Genomic DNA, 12,568 nt, shown 5'->3' with positions numbered 1-12,568 from the left:
CTAGTGGCGCCAACGTTAGCCTCCAAGTTAGGGGGCTAACGTTGGCGCAAACGTTGGCCTTCCTCCTTTGTAATTTAAGTGCCAACGTTAGCCTCCAAGTTAGGGGGCTAACGTTGGCGCAAACGTTGGCCTTCCCCCTTTGTAATTTAAGTGCCAACGTTAGCCTCCAAGTTAGGGGGCTAACGTTGGCGCAAACGTTGGTGCCCAGGGGAGAAACTCTCAAGTTCCAACGTTAGCCTCCAAGTTAGGGGGCTAACGTTGGAGCTAACGTTGGCCACTTCCTTGCAATGTCATGTGCCAACGTTAGCCTCCAAGTTAGGGGGCTAACGTTGGCTCAAACGTGGGGAGCCCAGGGAGTGATTTTCATGCCCAACGTTAGCCTCCAAGTTAGGGGGCTAACGTTGGGGCTAACTTCAAGCCTCCAAGTTCAATTTCAACTTCCATTCTTCACTTCTAGCCATTCCTCTTTGCTTCAACCTTTCTCCAAGCTTTCTTCACCTATCATTAATCAACCAAACTAATCAAAGCTATGCTCAAAATCATGAGATATTCATTCTTTCATAATATGCACAAATATAGCACAAAACCTCATGAAATGGCATGAATTCACATATGGTTGGTTCAATCAAGGGAAACATGAAAATCTACTCAATTAGCTTGCTTGTAGCTCAAGAAAGTGCATAATTCTAATGAAAACTAAAGAAAAAGACTAGCTAAAACAGGCTAAGATGACTTGTCATCACAACACCAAACTTAAAGCTTGCTTGTCCCCAAGCAAGAAATGAATTATTAAGAAGAAAGAATGAAATGGAAGAGGAAGTTCATGCTAGCAGAGTATTATTGATAGTTCATGGGGTTTTGTGTGGATATGTAAATACTCACCTCTTATTGATTTCTAGGCCTAGAAAGTCTCCTTCAAGCTTCAAATGACATACTGCTATGACCTCTTATTATTCCTTTATCCTTGGCTATTACTTTATTCAAAAGCTTTATTTGAGTGTCATGTGTAGCAAGTTCTTTTTGTTTTCTTTATACTTGACACATTATTCACCATAGACACTTGGCTCACATTCCTTCTTAAAACATTGATGCCCAGCACCTCTTTGGGCTACTAAATGTCTTGTAGTTAGGTTGCTCTTGATAGTGGACTTTCAGCTGATGATCCCGGGTTAGTTAACCCAAGTCACCAAGTGTTGAGGCACTCCTAAGAGCTTACTAATCCAAGCAGATCCTAGTACAAAGACATCACAGGCATATATTTTAAGGTTCAAGCTATTGGTGTCCAGCTTTGTTTCTTTTTGTTTTTCTTTTGTTTTGCCAATTTTTTTTTTTGCTCTCTTTGTTCTTTCCTTCTTTTTGTTTTTCTTTCTAACCAAGGAATTCAATTCAATTGAGATTCATAGACAGTAGGCCACTCTTTACTTAGAAGGAGATATCCTAGCTCTTTATTCACTAAAAGTGAGCTATTATACAATCACACACATACCACCACTTACTTTTATTCTACTTCTAACTAACAGAGACTATTTTACTTCACATTCAAACTATTCTTTTATTGAATTGAAAGATGCAGGGGACAACACATGCTTCTTGTCAAGTGAAAGTGAACACACAAGCACACACATAAACTAGCCTACTTATTTTAAAAGAAACAAACATAAATGATGCACAGACTACTACACTAACAGTTACTGTTAAAATGGGCATATTCACACTTCCAATTTAGAGCAATTCAATGCTAATGGAGTTAAGTGACAATACAACCTCTTGGTGGCTTCTTCTTCTTTCTCTCAGCTAATGGTGTGTAGTCCTCCCAAGAGAGTGATTGACTTTCTGCAATGTTAATGGAAGTTGCTTGTTTCTCAAGCCCTTAGATGACTGGTTAGTGTGCAAGACTTTCTTGTAGGCGTTTGAACTTACTTTGGTGTGTGAACACCAAACTTAGTCTCTTGCCATGTTTCTTATGCATAACCATATGTGAAAGCCTAAGTCTTTGCTAAAGGTAATAAAACTAGAAACAGACAATGCTTAAATGATTTATCAGATTGCTTGGAGCTAGAAAGTGAGAATGTGCTTTTAAGTGAGATTTTGGTGGAACACCAAACTTAGAATTCTTTATTCTCCCTTAATTTGTTTTGGTGTGAAACACCAAACTTAGCTCCTTGCAATACACACCAATCATTTAACCTTTTTATTGAAATAACTATGAAAAGAAAACTACCTCAGGTTGGGTTGCCTCCCAACAAGCGCTCTTTTATTGTCACTAGCTTGACACTGAGGCTTTCTTTTATGGTGGTTGGTGCTTGTAGGGCCTCAATTTGTCTCCTCTGACCGTGATCCTCTTCTTTGTTTTCTGGTGTTCTATTTCAGCATGCTCTAATGATAGTATGTTGCTGACAGTGTAGTAATCCTCGGTTTGTTGATTTGCCCCCAGTTGTTGATATATCAGTTGCACTTTGTCACCTTTGGAAAGCCCCTCTGTTGGAATCTTTCTATTCTTCCATCCCCTTTTTGCTTTGTTTCTGCGCTTCATCTTTCCTTTTGTTGATCTTTCTTTTCTGGCTGTAGGCTTTCCTTGGGGACCTCTCTTCTCAGTGGCCAGTACTCTAATATCCTCTTGGACTTTTTCATCAGTCTGCACAATCTTTAGCACTGGGATGTTGCTGTGACTTTCCTGGTCACTTTTCATATAGTCTTTCTTCTCCTTGCTAAATTGTGCCTCTGGTAATACCTTCAGAGTGATGCTTTGGTCATGCATCCTGAGAGTTAATTCCCCTTCCTCTACGTCTATGATAGCTCTAGCAGTGGCCAAGAATGGCCTTCCCAGTATAACAGAGTCACCATCATCATTGTTTGATTCTAGAACCACAAAATCAGCAGGGTATATAAAACTGTCCACCTTGACCAAAAGGTTTTCAATTACACCCCTGGGGTATACCATTGACTTGTCTACCAGCTCCAAAGACATTTGTACTGGTTTGACCTCCTCTATATTCAGCTTTTTCACCAAGGAGGATGATATTAAGTTAATACTTGCTCCGAGATCACACATTGCTTTAGTGATTGTCAATTTCCCAATGGTGCAAGGCAACAGGAAGCTTCCTGGGTCCTCAAGCTTGGGAGGAAGCCCCTTTTGAATCAAGGCCCTGCATTCCTCAGCAATCATTATGGTTTCTTTCTCATCCCAGCTTCTTTTCTTGTTGATAAGATCCTTCAGAAACTTGGAATATAGAGGCATCTGTTCAAGTGCTTCAGCCAAGGGAATATTGATTTCCAGCTTCTTAAAAGTCTCAAGGAATTTGTGAAAATGCTGGTCTTTAACCTCTTTGTTGAACCTCTGAGGATAAGGCAGTGGAGGTGTGATGCTTTTTCCTATTTGCTGCTGCCCCTGAGCTACTTCCTTTGAGCTATGTGGCTGGTTGTCCTTTTCTTTGAGTTTCTCAGTGCCTTTGTTTGGCATCACAACTTGCTTCTCAGCCTCATCTGCCTTTGTTTGCTTCTCATCCTCCGTTGGTTCTTTGATGTTCTCTGCTTGCTTCTTTGTAGTGTCATTGTTGCTTATCAATGTTCTCCCACTCCTCAATTGTATTGCCTTACATTCCTCCTTGGGATTTGGAATTGTGTCACTGGGCAGTGAGTTTGAAGGTCTCTCAATAGATACTTGCTTGGAGAGTAGCCCCATCTGTCTCTCTAGGCTCTTCATAGAGGCTTCCTGATTCTTGGCTACCATTTCTTGGTGTTTCAACATTTTGTCTATCATGGCCTCCAAGTGAGTGATTCTTTGGGCTTCAGGTGATATTTGAGGTGGGTTATGAGATGTGGGTGGTGGATGGTAGGCATTTTGGTTGGTGGGTTGGTTATTAGATTGGTATTGGTTGAGGTTGGGGTAGTTGTTTTGAGGTTTTCTGTAGGGGTTTTGGTTAGTCTGCTGCTGGTTGTGATTTTGGTTGCTTCTTGGGTTGTGTTGGTTTGAGTTCCTCTGCCATGGTTGTTGGTTTTGGGTATGGTTATCTCCCCATCTGAGGTTTGGGTGGTTTTTCCAGGATGGATTGTATGTATCACCATACACTTCATTTGGTCCTTGGTTGTGCATATACTGTACTTGCTCTTGTTGTTGTTCTTCTTGAGTTTCTTCACTCTGTCCCCATGTGGTTGATGGTTGGCTAGTGTTGACTGCTGCAACTTGGAGACTATCAATCCTCTTGGCCATTTGCTCAAATTGTTGTTGAATTTGCTGCTGCATCATCTTGTTTTGAGCTAGGATTGAATCCACTCCTTCTAGCTCCATTACTCCTCTTCTTTGTGATGGTTGGCGGCTTCTTTGATGAGCAAAGAAATATTGGTTGTTGGCCACCATATCCACAAGATTCTGAGCTTTCTCAGCAGTTTTCATTAGTTGTAGTGAACCTCCAGCAGAATGATCTAATGCCTCCTGAGATTTCAATGTTAGGCCTTCATAAAAATTTTGTAGCACGTCCCATTCATTGAACATCTCTGGAGGACACTTTCTGATTAAGGCTTTGTACCTCTCCCATGCTTCATACAAGGATTCAGCATCTAATTGTGTGAATGTCTGCACCTCGGTTTTCAGCCTGATGACTCTTTGGGGTGGATAGAATTTAGCTAGAAATTTAGTCACCAAGTCATCCCAACTAGTGATACTTCCTTGGGGAAAAGTTTCGAGCCATTGTGCAGCCTTATCCCTTAATGAGAACGGGAACAGCAGAAGCTTGTAAGTTTCAGGATTCACGCCATTGGATTTGACAGTGTCACAGATCCTTAAGAAAGTAGATAGATGTTGATTTGGATCCTCCAATGGTCCTCCCCCAAATGAGCAATTGTTCTGGACCAATGTGATGAGTTGTGGCTTCAGTTCAAAGTTATTTGCATTGACATTAGGGGTGAGAATGCTGCTTCCACAATGTCTAGCATTTGCAAAGGTATAGGAAGCCAATACTCTCCTCTGTTGTGGTTGGTTATTGACCCCTCCTTCTGGATTAGATGTATCTCCTTCCATCTCATGGAATTCTTCGTCTGATTCCTCTTCTCCAACAATGCTTTTCCCTCTTTCAGCTCTCCTTAGCCTCCTGAGAGTTCTTTCGTCTTGTTCATGAAAATTGGGTATGGCTCTTCTTGTACCTGACATATAAGCAGAACATAAGAGCACACAAACCAGTAGCACTTCAATCTGTTGCTAGAATGAAGTTTTAGTTAGCTTAAGCAAAAAATCAAACAGTTAGTAGGTTAATCAAAATTAAAGAAAAAGTGCTTGATCTAGATTACCACCTCACTTAATCATTGTCAATCTAATCAATCCCCGGCAACAGCGCCAAAAACTTGATGAGATATTTTGGTGAGAAACGAATCTCTCACTAAACATCACAATCCAAACGGCAAGTGTACCGGGTCGTATCAAGTAATAAAAACTCACGGGAGTGAGGTCGATCCCACAGGGATTGAAGGATTGAGCAATTTTAGTTTAGTGGTTGATTTAGTCAAGCGAATCAAGTGTTGGTTGAGTGATTTGTGACTTGCAGAATGTAAATTGCATGAAATTAAAGAAAGCAGGGAATTAAATTGCTGAATCTTAAAGAACAAGAAATTAAATGGCAGAAACTTAAAGTGCAAGAAATGTAAATTGCGGAATCTTAAAGTGCAAGGAATATAAATTGCTTGAAATGTAAAGGGAATTGGGGAATGGATTTGCAGAATTTAAACAAGGAAAAACTAAATTGCATCAAACAGAAGAGGGAAAGGGAATTGGGATTGAACCGGATCATGAAGCAGTAAAGTAAATGAACAGAAAAAGCAATAAGCAGGGAATTGAAATGAGAAATTCAGATCTCAGGACCCAGAGACTAGAAAACCAAGTCTAGATCTCAATGCCTTCCTAGATCCAACAAGAACAATAGCAAGGAAATTGTAAATTGCAAAGAAAAGAGATGAAGAACAATGAACCGGAAATGGAATTCAATTAACAGTAAAGAAAGCAGAGAGATCCAAGATTGAGATTGAAACAGAATTTCTTCAATTCTCCAATCCAAGATCCAAGACAAATGTAAAATGAAATTGAAAGTAATGAAAGCAAGAAATTAAAGTTCAGTCAGTAACAAAAGCTCTCCGAAAACTATTATGAAAATTCTAAAAGGAAAGCTCCCCGGAGAACTTGAATTCTATCCTATTTATACACTTTCTTCAAATGATCTTCAAGCCTTGAGTTGGGCCTTTGTTCTTGGTGGAATTGGGTTGTAAGAGGCCTTGGTTGATTGCTCTTGAAGTTTGAAGAAGAACCGAAGTGAACCAATTGAACCGGTTTTGAAGTTAGCCAAAGTTGGTTTCAACGTTAGGGCCAAAGTTAGGGGTCTAACTTTGACCCCAACTTTTCATAGCAGCAACCCACATCCTTCTGGTTTGGACGTTGGCGCCAACGTTAGGGGTCTAACTTTGACCCTAACGTTGGCAATGCTTAGTGCTAGTGGCGCCAACGTTAGCCTCCAAGTTAGGGGGCTAACGTTGGCGCAAACGTTGGCCTTCGTCCTTTGTAATTTAAGTGCCAACGTTAGCCTCCAAGTTAGGGGGCTAACGTTGGCGCAAACGTTGGCCTTCCCCCTTTGTAATTTAAGTGCCAACGTTAGCCTCCAAGTTAGGGGGCTAACGTTGGCGCAAACGTTGGTGCCCAGGGGAGAAACTCTCAAGTTCCAACGTTAGCCTCCAAGTTAGGGGGCTAACGTTGGAGCTAACGTTGGCCACTTCCTTGCAATGTCATGTGCCAACGTTAGCCTCCAAGTTAGGGGGCTAACGTTGGCTCAAACGTGGGGAGCCCAGGGAGTGATTTTCATGCCCAACGTTAGCCTCCAAGTTAGGGGGCTAACGTTGGGGCTAACTTCAAGCCTCCAAGTTCAATTTCAACTTCCATTCTTCACTTCTAGCCATTCCTCTTTGCTTCAACCTTTCTCCAAGCTTTCTTCACCTATCATTAATCAACCAAACTAATCAAAGCTATGCTCAAAATCATGAGATATTCATTCTTTCATAATATGCACAAATATAGCACAAAACCTCATGAAATGGCATGAATTCACATATGGTTGGTTCAATCAAGGGAAACATGAAAATCTACTCAATTAGCTTGCTTGTAGCTCAAGAAAGTGCATAATTCTAATGAAAACTAAAGAAAAAGACTAGCTAAAACAGGCTAAGATGACTTGTCATCACTAGGCTAAGGGAATTGAGTGACCTTGAGTCATTGGGTCTCATTGAATTAGTGATTTGAGAACCCTTGGTGATCAATTTGATACCCATTGACACTAACCCACTACTAATCTAATTAGTAGATAGGTTGGGACTTATGGGTTGATGTGATCAAGCCTATTTGACGTACTTCAAGCTTAGGAGTAGATATTACGTACTTAAAGCTTTTGGAGGTAGACTTAATAGGTTGGCCTGGCCTCTCATGATTATCAATGTGTGGTTTGTAGACAAGGATGGTGATCTCAATTACCTATGTCTAGCCAAGAGTTCTTTCTCATTTATTTTATTAGTCCTTATCATTTACTTTCTTGTCATTTACTTTCTTGCTAATGACCAAATCAAACCCCCTTGCATCTTCATAGCCAATAATTGATCACTTCATTGTAATTCCTTGTGAGACGACCCGAAGTTTAAATACTTTGGTAAATTTTCCTTTGGGGTTTGTACTTGTGGCAACTCAAATTTTTGATTGGGAGGATTGTTTGTTGGTCTAGAATTCTTCTTATAGAAACAAGAACTTCGTTGTAAGCATAGCTCCAAACCAACAAACAATTCTCACATCAAAAATTTGAGTTGTTACAAGTATAAACCCCAACAAGAATTAACCGAAGTATTTAAACCTCGGGTCATCTCACAAGGAATTACAATGAAGTGGTCAATTATTGGCTATGAAAATGCAAGGGGGTTTGATTTGATAAGTGGACAAGAAAATAAATGGCAAGCAAAGTAAAGAAAACAATTACTAATAAAATAAGAGGAAGAACTCTTGGCTAGACTTAGGTAATTGAGATAACCATCCTTGTCTACAAACCATACATTGATAATTATGAGGTACCAACCTATTAAGTCTACTTCCAAAAGCTTTAAGTACGTAATATCTACTTCTAAGCTTGAAGTACGTCAAATAGGCTTGATCACATCAACCCATAAGTCCCAACCTATCTACTAACTAGATTAGTAGTAGGTTAGTGTCAATGGATATCAAATTGATCACCAAGGGTTCTCAAATCACCAATTTAATGAGATCCAATGACTCAAGGTCACTCAATTCCCTTAGCCTAGAACAAGAGTAAAGAAAACTACTCAATAACTAGAGAAAACATTCTATCAAACACCTAGTCTGCAATAAAAGTAAACATCACAAAATGCAAGAATTAAAAGAACCCATAACCAACATAAGCAAGAAATCAATAATAGCAACTAAGATCAACATAAAAGAACATGGAAACATAAAATTACATTAAAAAAAATCAAGATCCAACAATTGTTCATCAACATAAGAGAGAGCAAAATAAGAAATTAACAAGAGAAAATAAGAAGATTAAGACAATAGAACACTAAAATATAAAGAGAATAAAATCAAAACAAGAATTGAAAGAGAAATTTGAGAGTGATTAACCTAACTTTACCCGAATTTCTATCCTAAATCCAGAGAGAGGAGAGAGCCTCTCTCTCTAGAATTCTACCTACAACATGATGAAAACTCCCACTATGACTACTTGGGTCATTCCCCCTTCAATCCTTGGAGTCAATAGCATTAAAAATGTGTTGAATTGGGCCTAAAATAAGCTTCAAATCGCTGGCCACGATTTCACTTTAGTGACCTACGCTGATCCACCAACGTGTGCGTGTGATCCATGCGTACGCATCCCTCAAAGCCAAGCAAATATGGCAAATTTTATATCATTTTGAAGCTCCAGATATTAGCTTTCCAACGCAACTAGAACAGCCTCATTTGGACCTCTGTAGCTCAAGTTATGATCGATTGAGTAGGAAGAGGTCAGGCTTGACAGCTTTGTGATTCCTTTATTTCTTCATGAGTTCTCCCACTTTGCAAGCTTTTTCTTCGTTCCTTCAATCCAATCTTTGCCTTCTAAACCTGAAATCACTTAACAAACATATCAAAGCATCGAATGATATTAAAATGAATTAAAATTGGCAAATTTAAGGCCTAAAAAGCATGTTTTCACACTTAAGCACAAATTTAAGGAGAATTACGAAACCAAGCTATTTCATTGAATAAATGTGAGAAAAATTGATAAAATCTCCAAAATTAAGCGCAAGATAAACGACAAAATTGGGGTTTATCAAACCTCTCTACACTTAAACCAAGCATGTCCTCATGCTAAGAATAAAGAAGGACAAGAAGAGGGGTATGAACATTTTTTCAATGCAAATAAACTATATGCTCCTATCTACATGCATGCAACTAAATGCAAAATGATTCTACCTACTTGGTTAAATATGAATCAATCTCCAAGAACATATATAAGCAAGTAGGGCAAAGGTCATATGACGACTCACAAACTCTACCAATTCAGATATCAAAATGAAGTTCAAATAGACTTGCAAGAAGAAAGCTTATGAAAGTCGGGAACAAGGAATTGAGCATCAAACCCTCACCGGACGTGTATCCGCTTTAGTCGCTCAAGTGTATAGGGTCGTGATAAACCACTATTTTATAGTTTATATTGTGTTTAATTGTGTGGTTTTGTCATGATCCTTACCCACTTATTCATCAATTTAGCATGCATTTAGATTTCCTTCCTAAATTCAGTACATGTTTGAAAATTGCTTCCTAGAGACTTTAATTATTTACTTTTAATTTTTCTTTATTCCATTCGATACTGTGATCTATGTGTCAAGTGTTTCAGGCCTTATAGGGCATGAATGAGATGGAGATTGGAGAGGAAGCTAGCAAAAATGGAAGGAACACAAGAATTTGAGGAGATAACCAGCGAGATGTGACGCGGTCGCATGGCTCACTCGACTGCGCAAAGGAGCACAAATCGCAGTGACGCGGCCGCATGGCTTGCGCGACCGCGCAGATTGGAAAGCGCAAGCGACGCGGTAGCGTGGACGACGCGAACGCGTGGAGAGGGAAAAGCGCAAGCGATGCGTCCGCATGGACGACGCGATCGCGTGACATGTGCGATCTGCAAAATCTGTAGAATTTGATGGGGGCGATTTTGGATCTTATTTCGGCCCATTTTTCGGCCCGGAACAGCAGACTAGAGTCAGAGAATATGCAGAAACAAAACAGACAGTCATTCAGTAGTTTTAGATCTAGTTTTTTACTCTCTTAGGTTTTTCTTTCTAGTTTTTTAGGATTTTAATTTTCAATTGGTCTTAGCATTGGAACATTGAGAAGAGTTATTTCCTCATCAAGACTTCATCATTCTAGTTTGTTCTCTTAACTTGGTTTTATTCTTCCATGTTCTTTGTTATATTCAATTTTGTCATTCAGATACTTTTATGATTAATTAATGCAAGGATTATTTCTCTTTAATTCAATTTCAATTCCAATAATCATGTCTTCTTTTAATTCCCTTTTATGTGCCATGGATTCTTTATTTACAATGCGTGAGTAGTTTCATTACTTGATAGGGAGTTGATTAAAAGGAATTCTTGAGTTGGAAGGATTGAAGGAGAATTTTATAGTTGGGTTAAATGTTAGATTGCTATCCTGTCACCAACGCCAATCCCTTTGAACTAAGTGGGTTGTAACTCGTGAATAGATCTGGCAGTCCAACTTGTTTGACTTTCCCTTACCTAGTAAAGGATAACCAAACAGAGTAACCGTTCACTATAAATCAATCTTAAAAATCACTCCATGAATGATAGAGATTCTAACTAATCAATTCCCAGTCAAGGCTTTTATTTATATTATTTAAAATTCCTCAATTTAAATTCCAATTTACTTAGCTCAACTTCTTGGAACATCTGATTAATAAAACAGCACACTTTTCTGCAACTCGTTGGGAGACGACCTGGGACTTAAAACTCCCAGTAATTTTAATTTAAACTCTCTGTGACATATTTCTAAATTGATAGGCAGATTTTCGGTGAGTTAAGAACTATACTTGCAACGTAACCATTTTAATAAATTTTTAATTCACCAGCTTCTGCTTCCCATCAATTTTTGGCGCCGTTGCCGGGGAGTTGCAATAGAGTGCTAATTTCATTAATTAGAATTTATTTATCTGCATTTTACTTAATTTTGCTACTATGAGCTGCATGTTTCTTCCGTCAAATGACATGTTCACTTCCTGATCCGCGCTTGCTAATATTCGATCCTGAAATTGAAAGAACAATTTCACGAATAAGGCGAGAACAGTGTAGGTTAGCCCGCTCTGAGGACGGATCTGAAAGTGAATTTGAGGAAGAAACCAGCCCCCGTTCTACTGATTCGGTTGTTTTACGTGCAGAAAACATGGCAGCTAGAAGAGTTACCATTCAGGAGGAAGGAGCTCCTGATTTTACAATGCAACCGTTTCAAGTGCATCATCCAGCGGTAGCTACAGATTTTGAAATAAAGACCGCACTAATAAATTTGATGCCCAAGTTTCATGGCCTACCTGCTCAAGAGCCTATCAAGCACTTGAGAGATTTCCAGGCAGCCTGTTCTACTGTCAGGCGTGATGGCACCGATGAAACTTCAATTCTGCTGAAAGCTTTTCCGTTCTCTCTTGAGGGAAAAGCAAGAGAGTGGTACTACACTCAACCTCTAGCAAATGTATCCAACTGGGATACACTCAGAAAGGAGTTTCTGGAGAAATTCTTTCCATCTAAAGTTACTAATAAACTAAGGAAGGATATCTCTACAATTGTTCAGGATGACAATGAGACTTTCTTTGAATACTGGGAGCGCTTCAATAATCTTCTGGAAGCATGCCCCCACCACATTATTGACAAGATCGTGCTACTCAGCTATATCACACAAGGTATGAGACCCCAAGATAAGACCACATTGGAAAGTGCCAGCAATGGGTCTATGAAGAAGTACAAGACCACTGATGAAGCTTGGCAATTGATCAGTGATCTAGCTGAATCTACTCGGAACCACAGACAGAAGCAAGGCCGTTCAAGGGCCATTGCAGAAGTATCTTCTGGCATAGAGACTGCTGCTCTAAATCAAAGCATCTGTGAGATGACCAACCTGCTAAAGCAAATGCAGTTGACTCAACAAGCTCAGCAAACTCAACCGCAGCAAAACCAACAACTAGTTCCACAAAGAATTTGCAGAATTTGTGCTGATTACAGCCATTACACTGATGAATGCCCGCAGCTCCAACAAGAAGACAACATGGTGGCATCCACTCACAACTTCTATGACTGCCCCAACCAAGGGTACAATCAAAGTGGAAATAATAACCATGGATGGCAGGACAATTCAACCCAAAATTGGAGAGACAACAATAATAGGGGAGGCAGAGATAATCAGGGAAATCAGAGGTGGAATAATAACAACAATAGGCAGCAAAATCAACCGTACCGAGCACCTCACCTGAGGCAAAACCAAGGACCACCGAACAAT

At 39.6% G+C, this 12,568-nt stretch overlaps 1 non-coding gene across 1 annotated transcript; it reads right to left on the bottom strand.

Moving 5' to 3' along the window:
- Window positions 1–11,833: 11,833 nt before the first annotated feature.
- On the bottom strand, window positions 11,834–11,940 carry LOC148552860 (small nucleolar RNA R71). Its single transcript, XR_015892832.1, has one exon. It is a non-coding gene; the product is annotated as a small nucleolar RNA R71 (small nucleolar RNA).
- Between the last annotated feature and the right edge of the window lie 628 nt (window positions 11,941–12,568).

The sequence above is a fragment of the Arachis ipaensis genome, chromosome B7 (genome assembly GCF_059453495.1).
Source record: "Arachis ipaensis isolate K30076 ecotype BB chromosome B7, ASM5945349v1, whole genome shotgun sequence".
Classification (NCBI taxonomy): Eukaryota; Viridiplantae; Streptophyta; class Magnoliopsida; order Fabales; family Fabaceae; genus Arachis; species Arachis ipaensis.
Note: the sequence above shows the minus strand (reverse complement) of the source record. Positions and strands in the feature narration are given on the sequence as shown.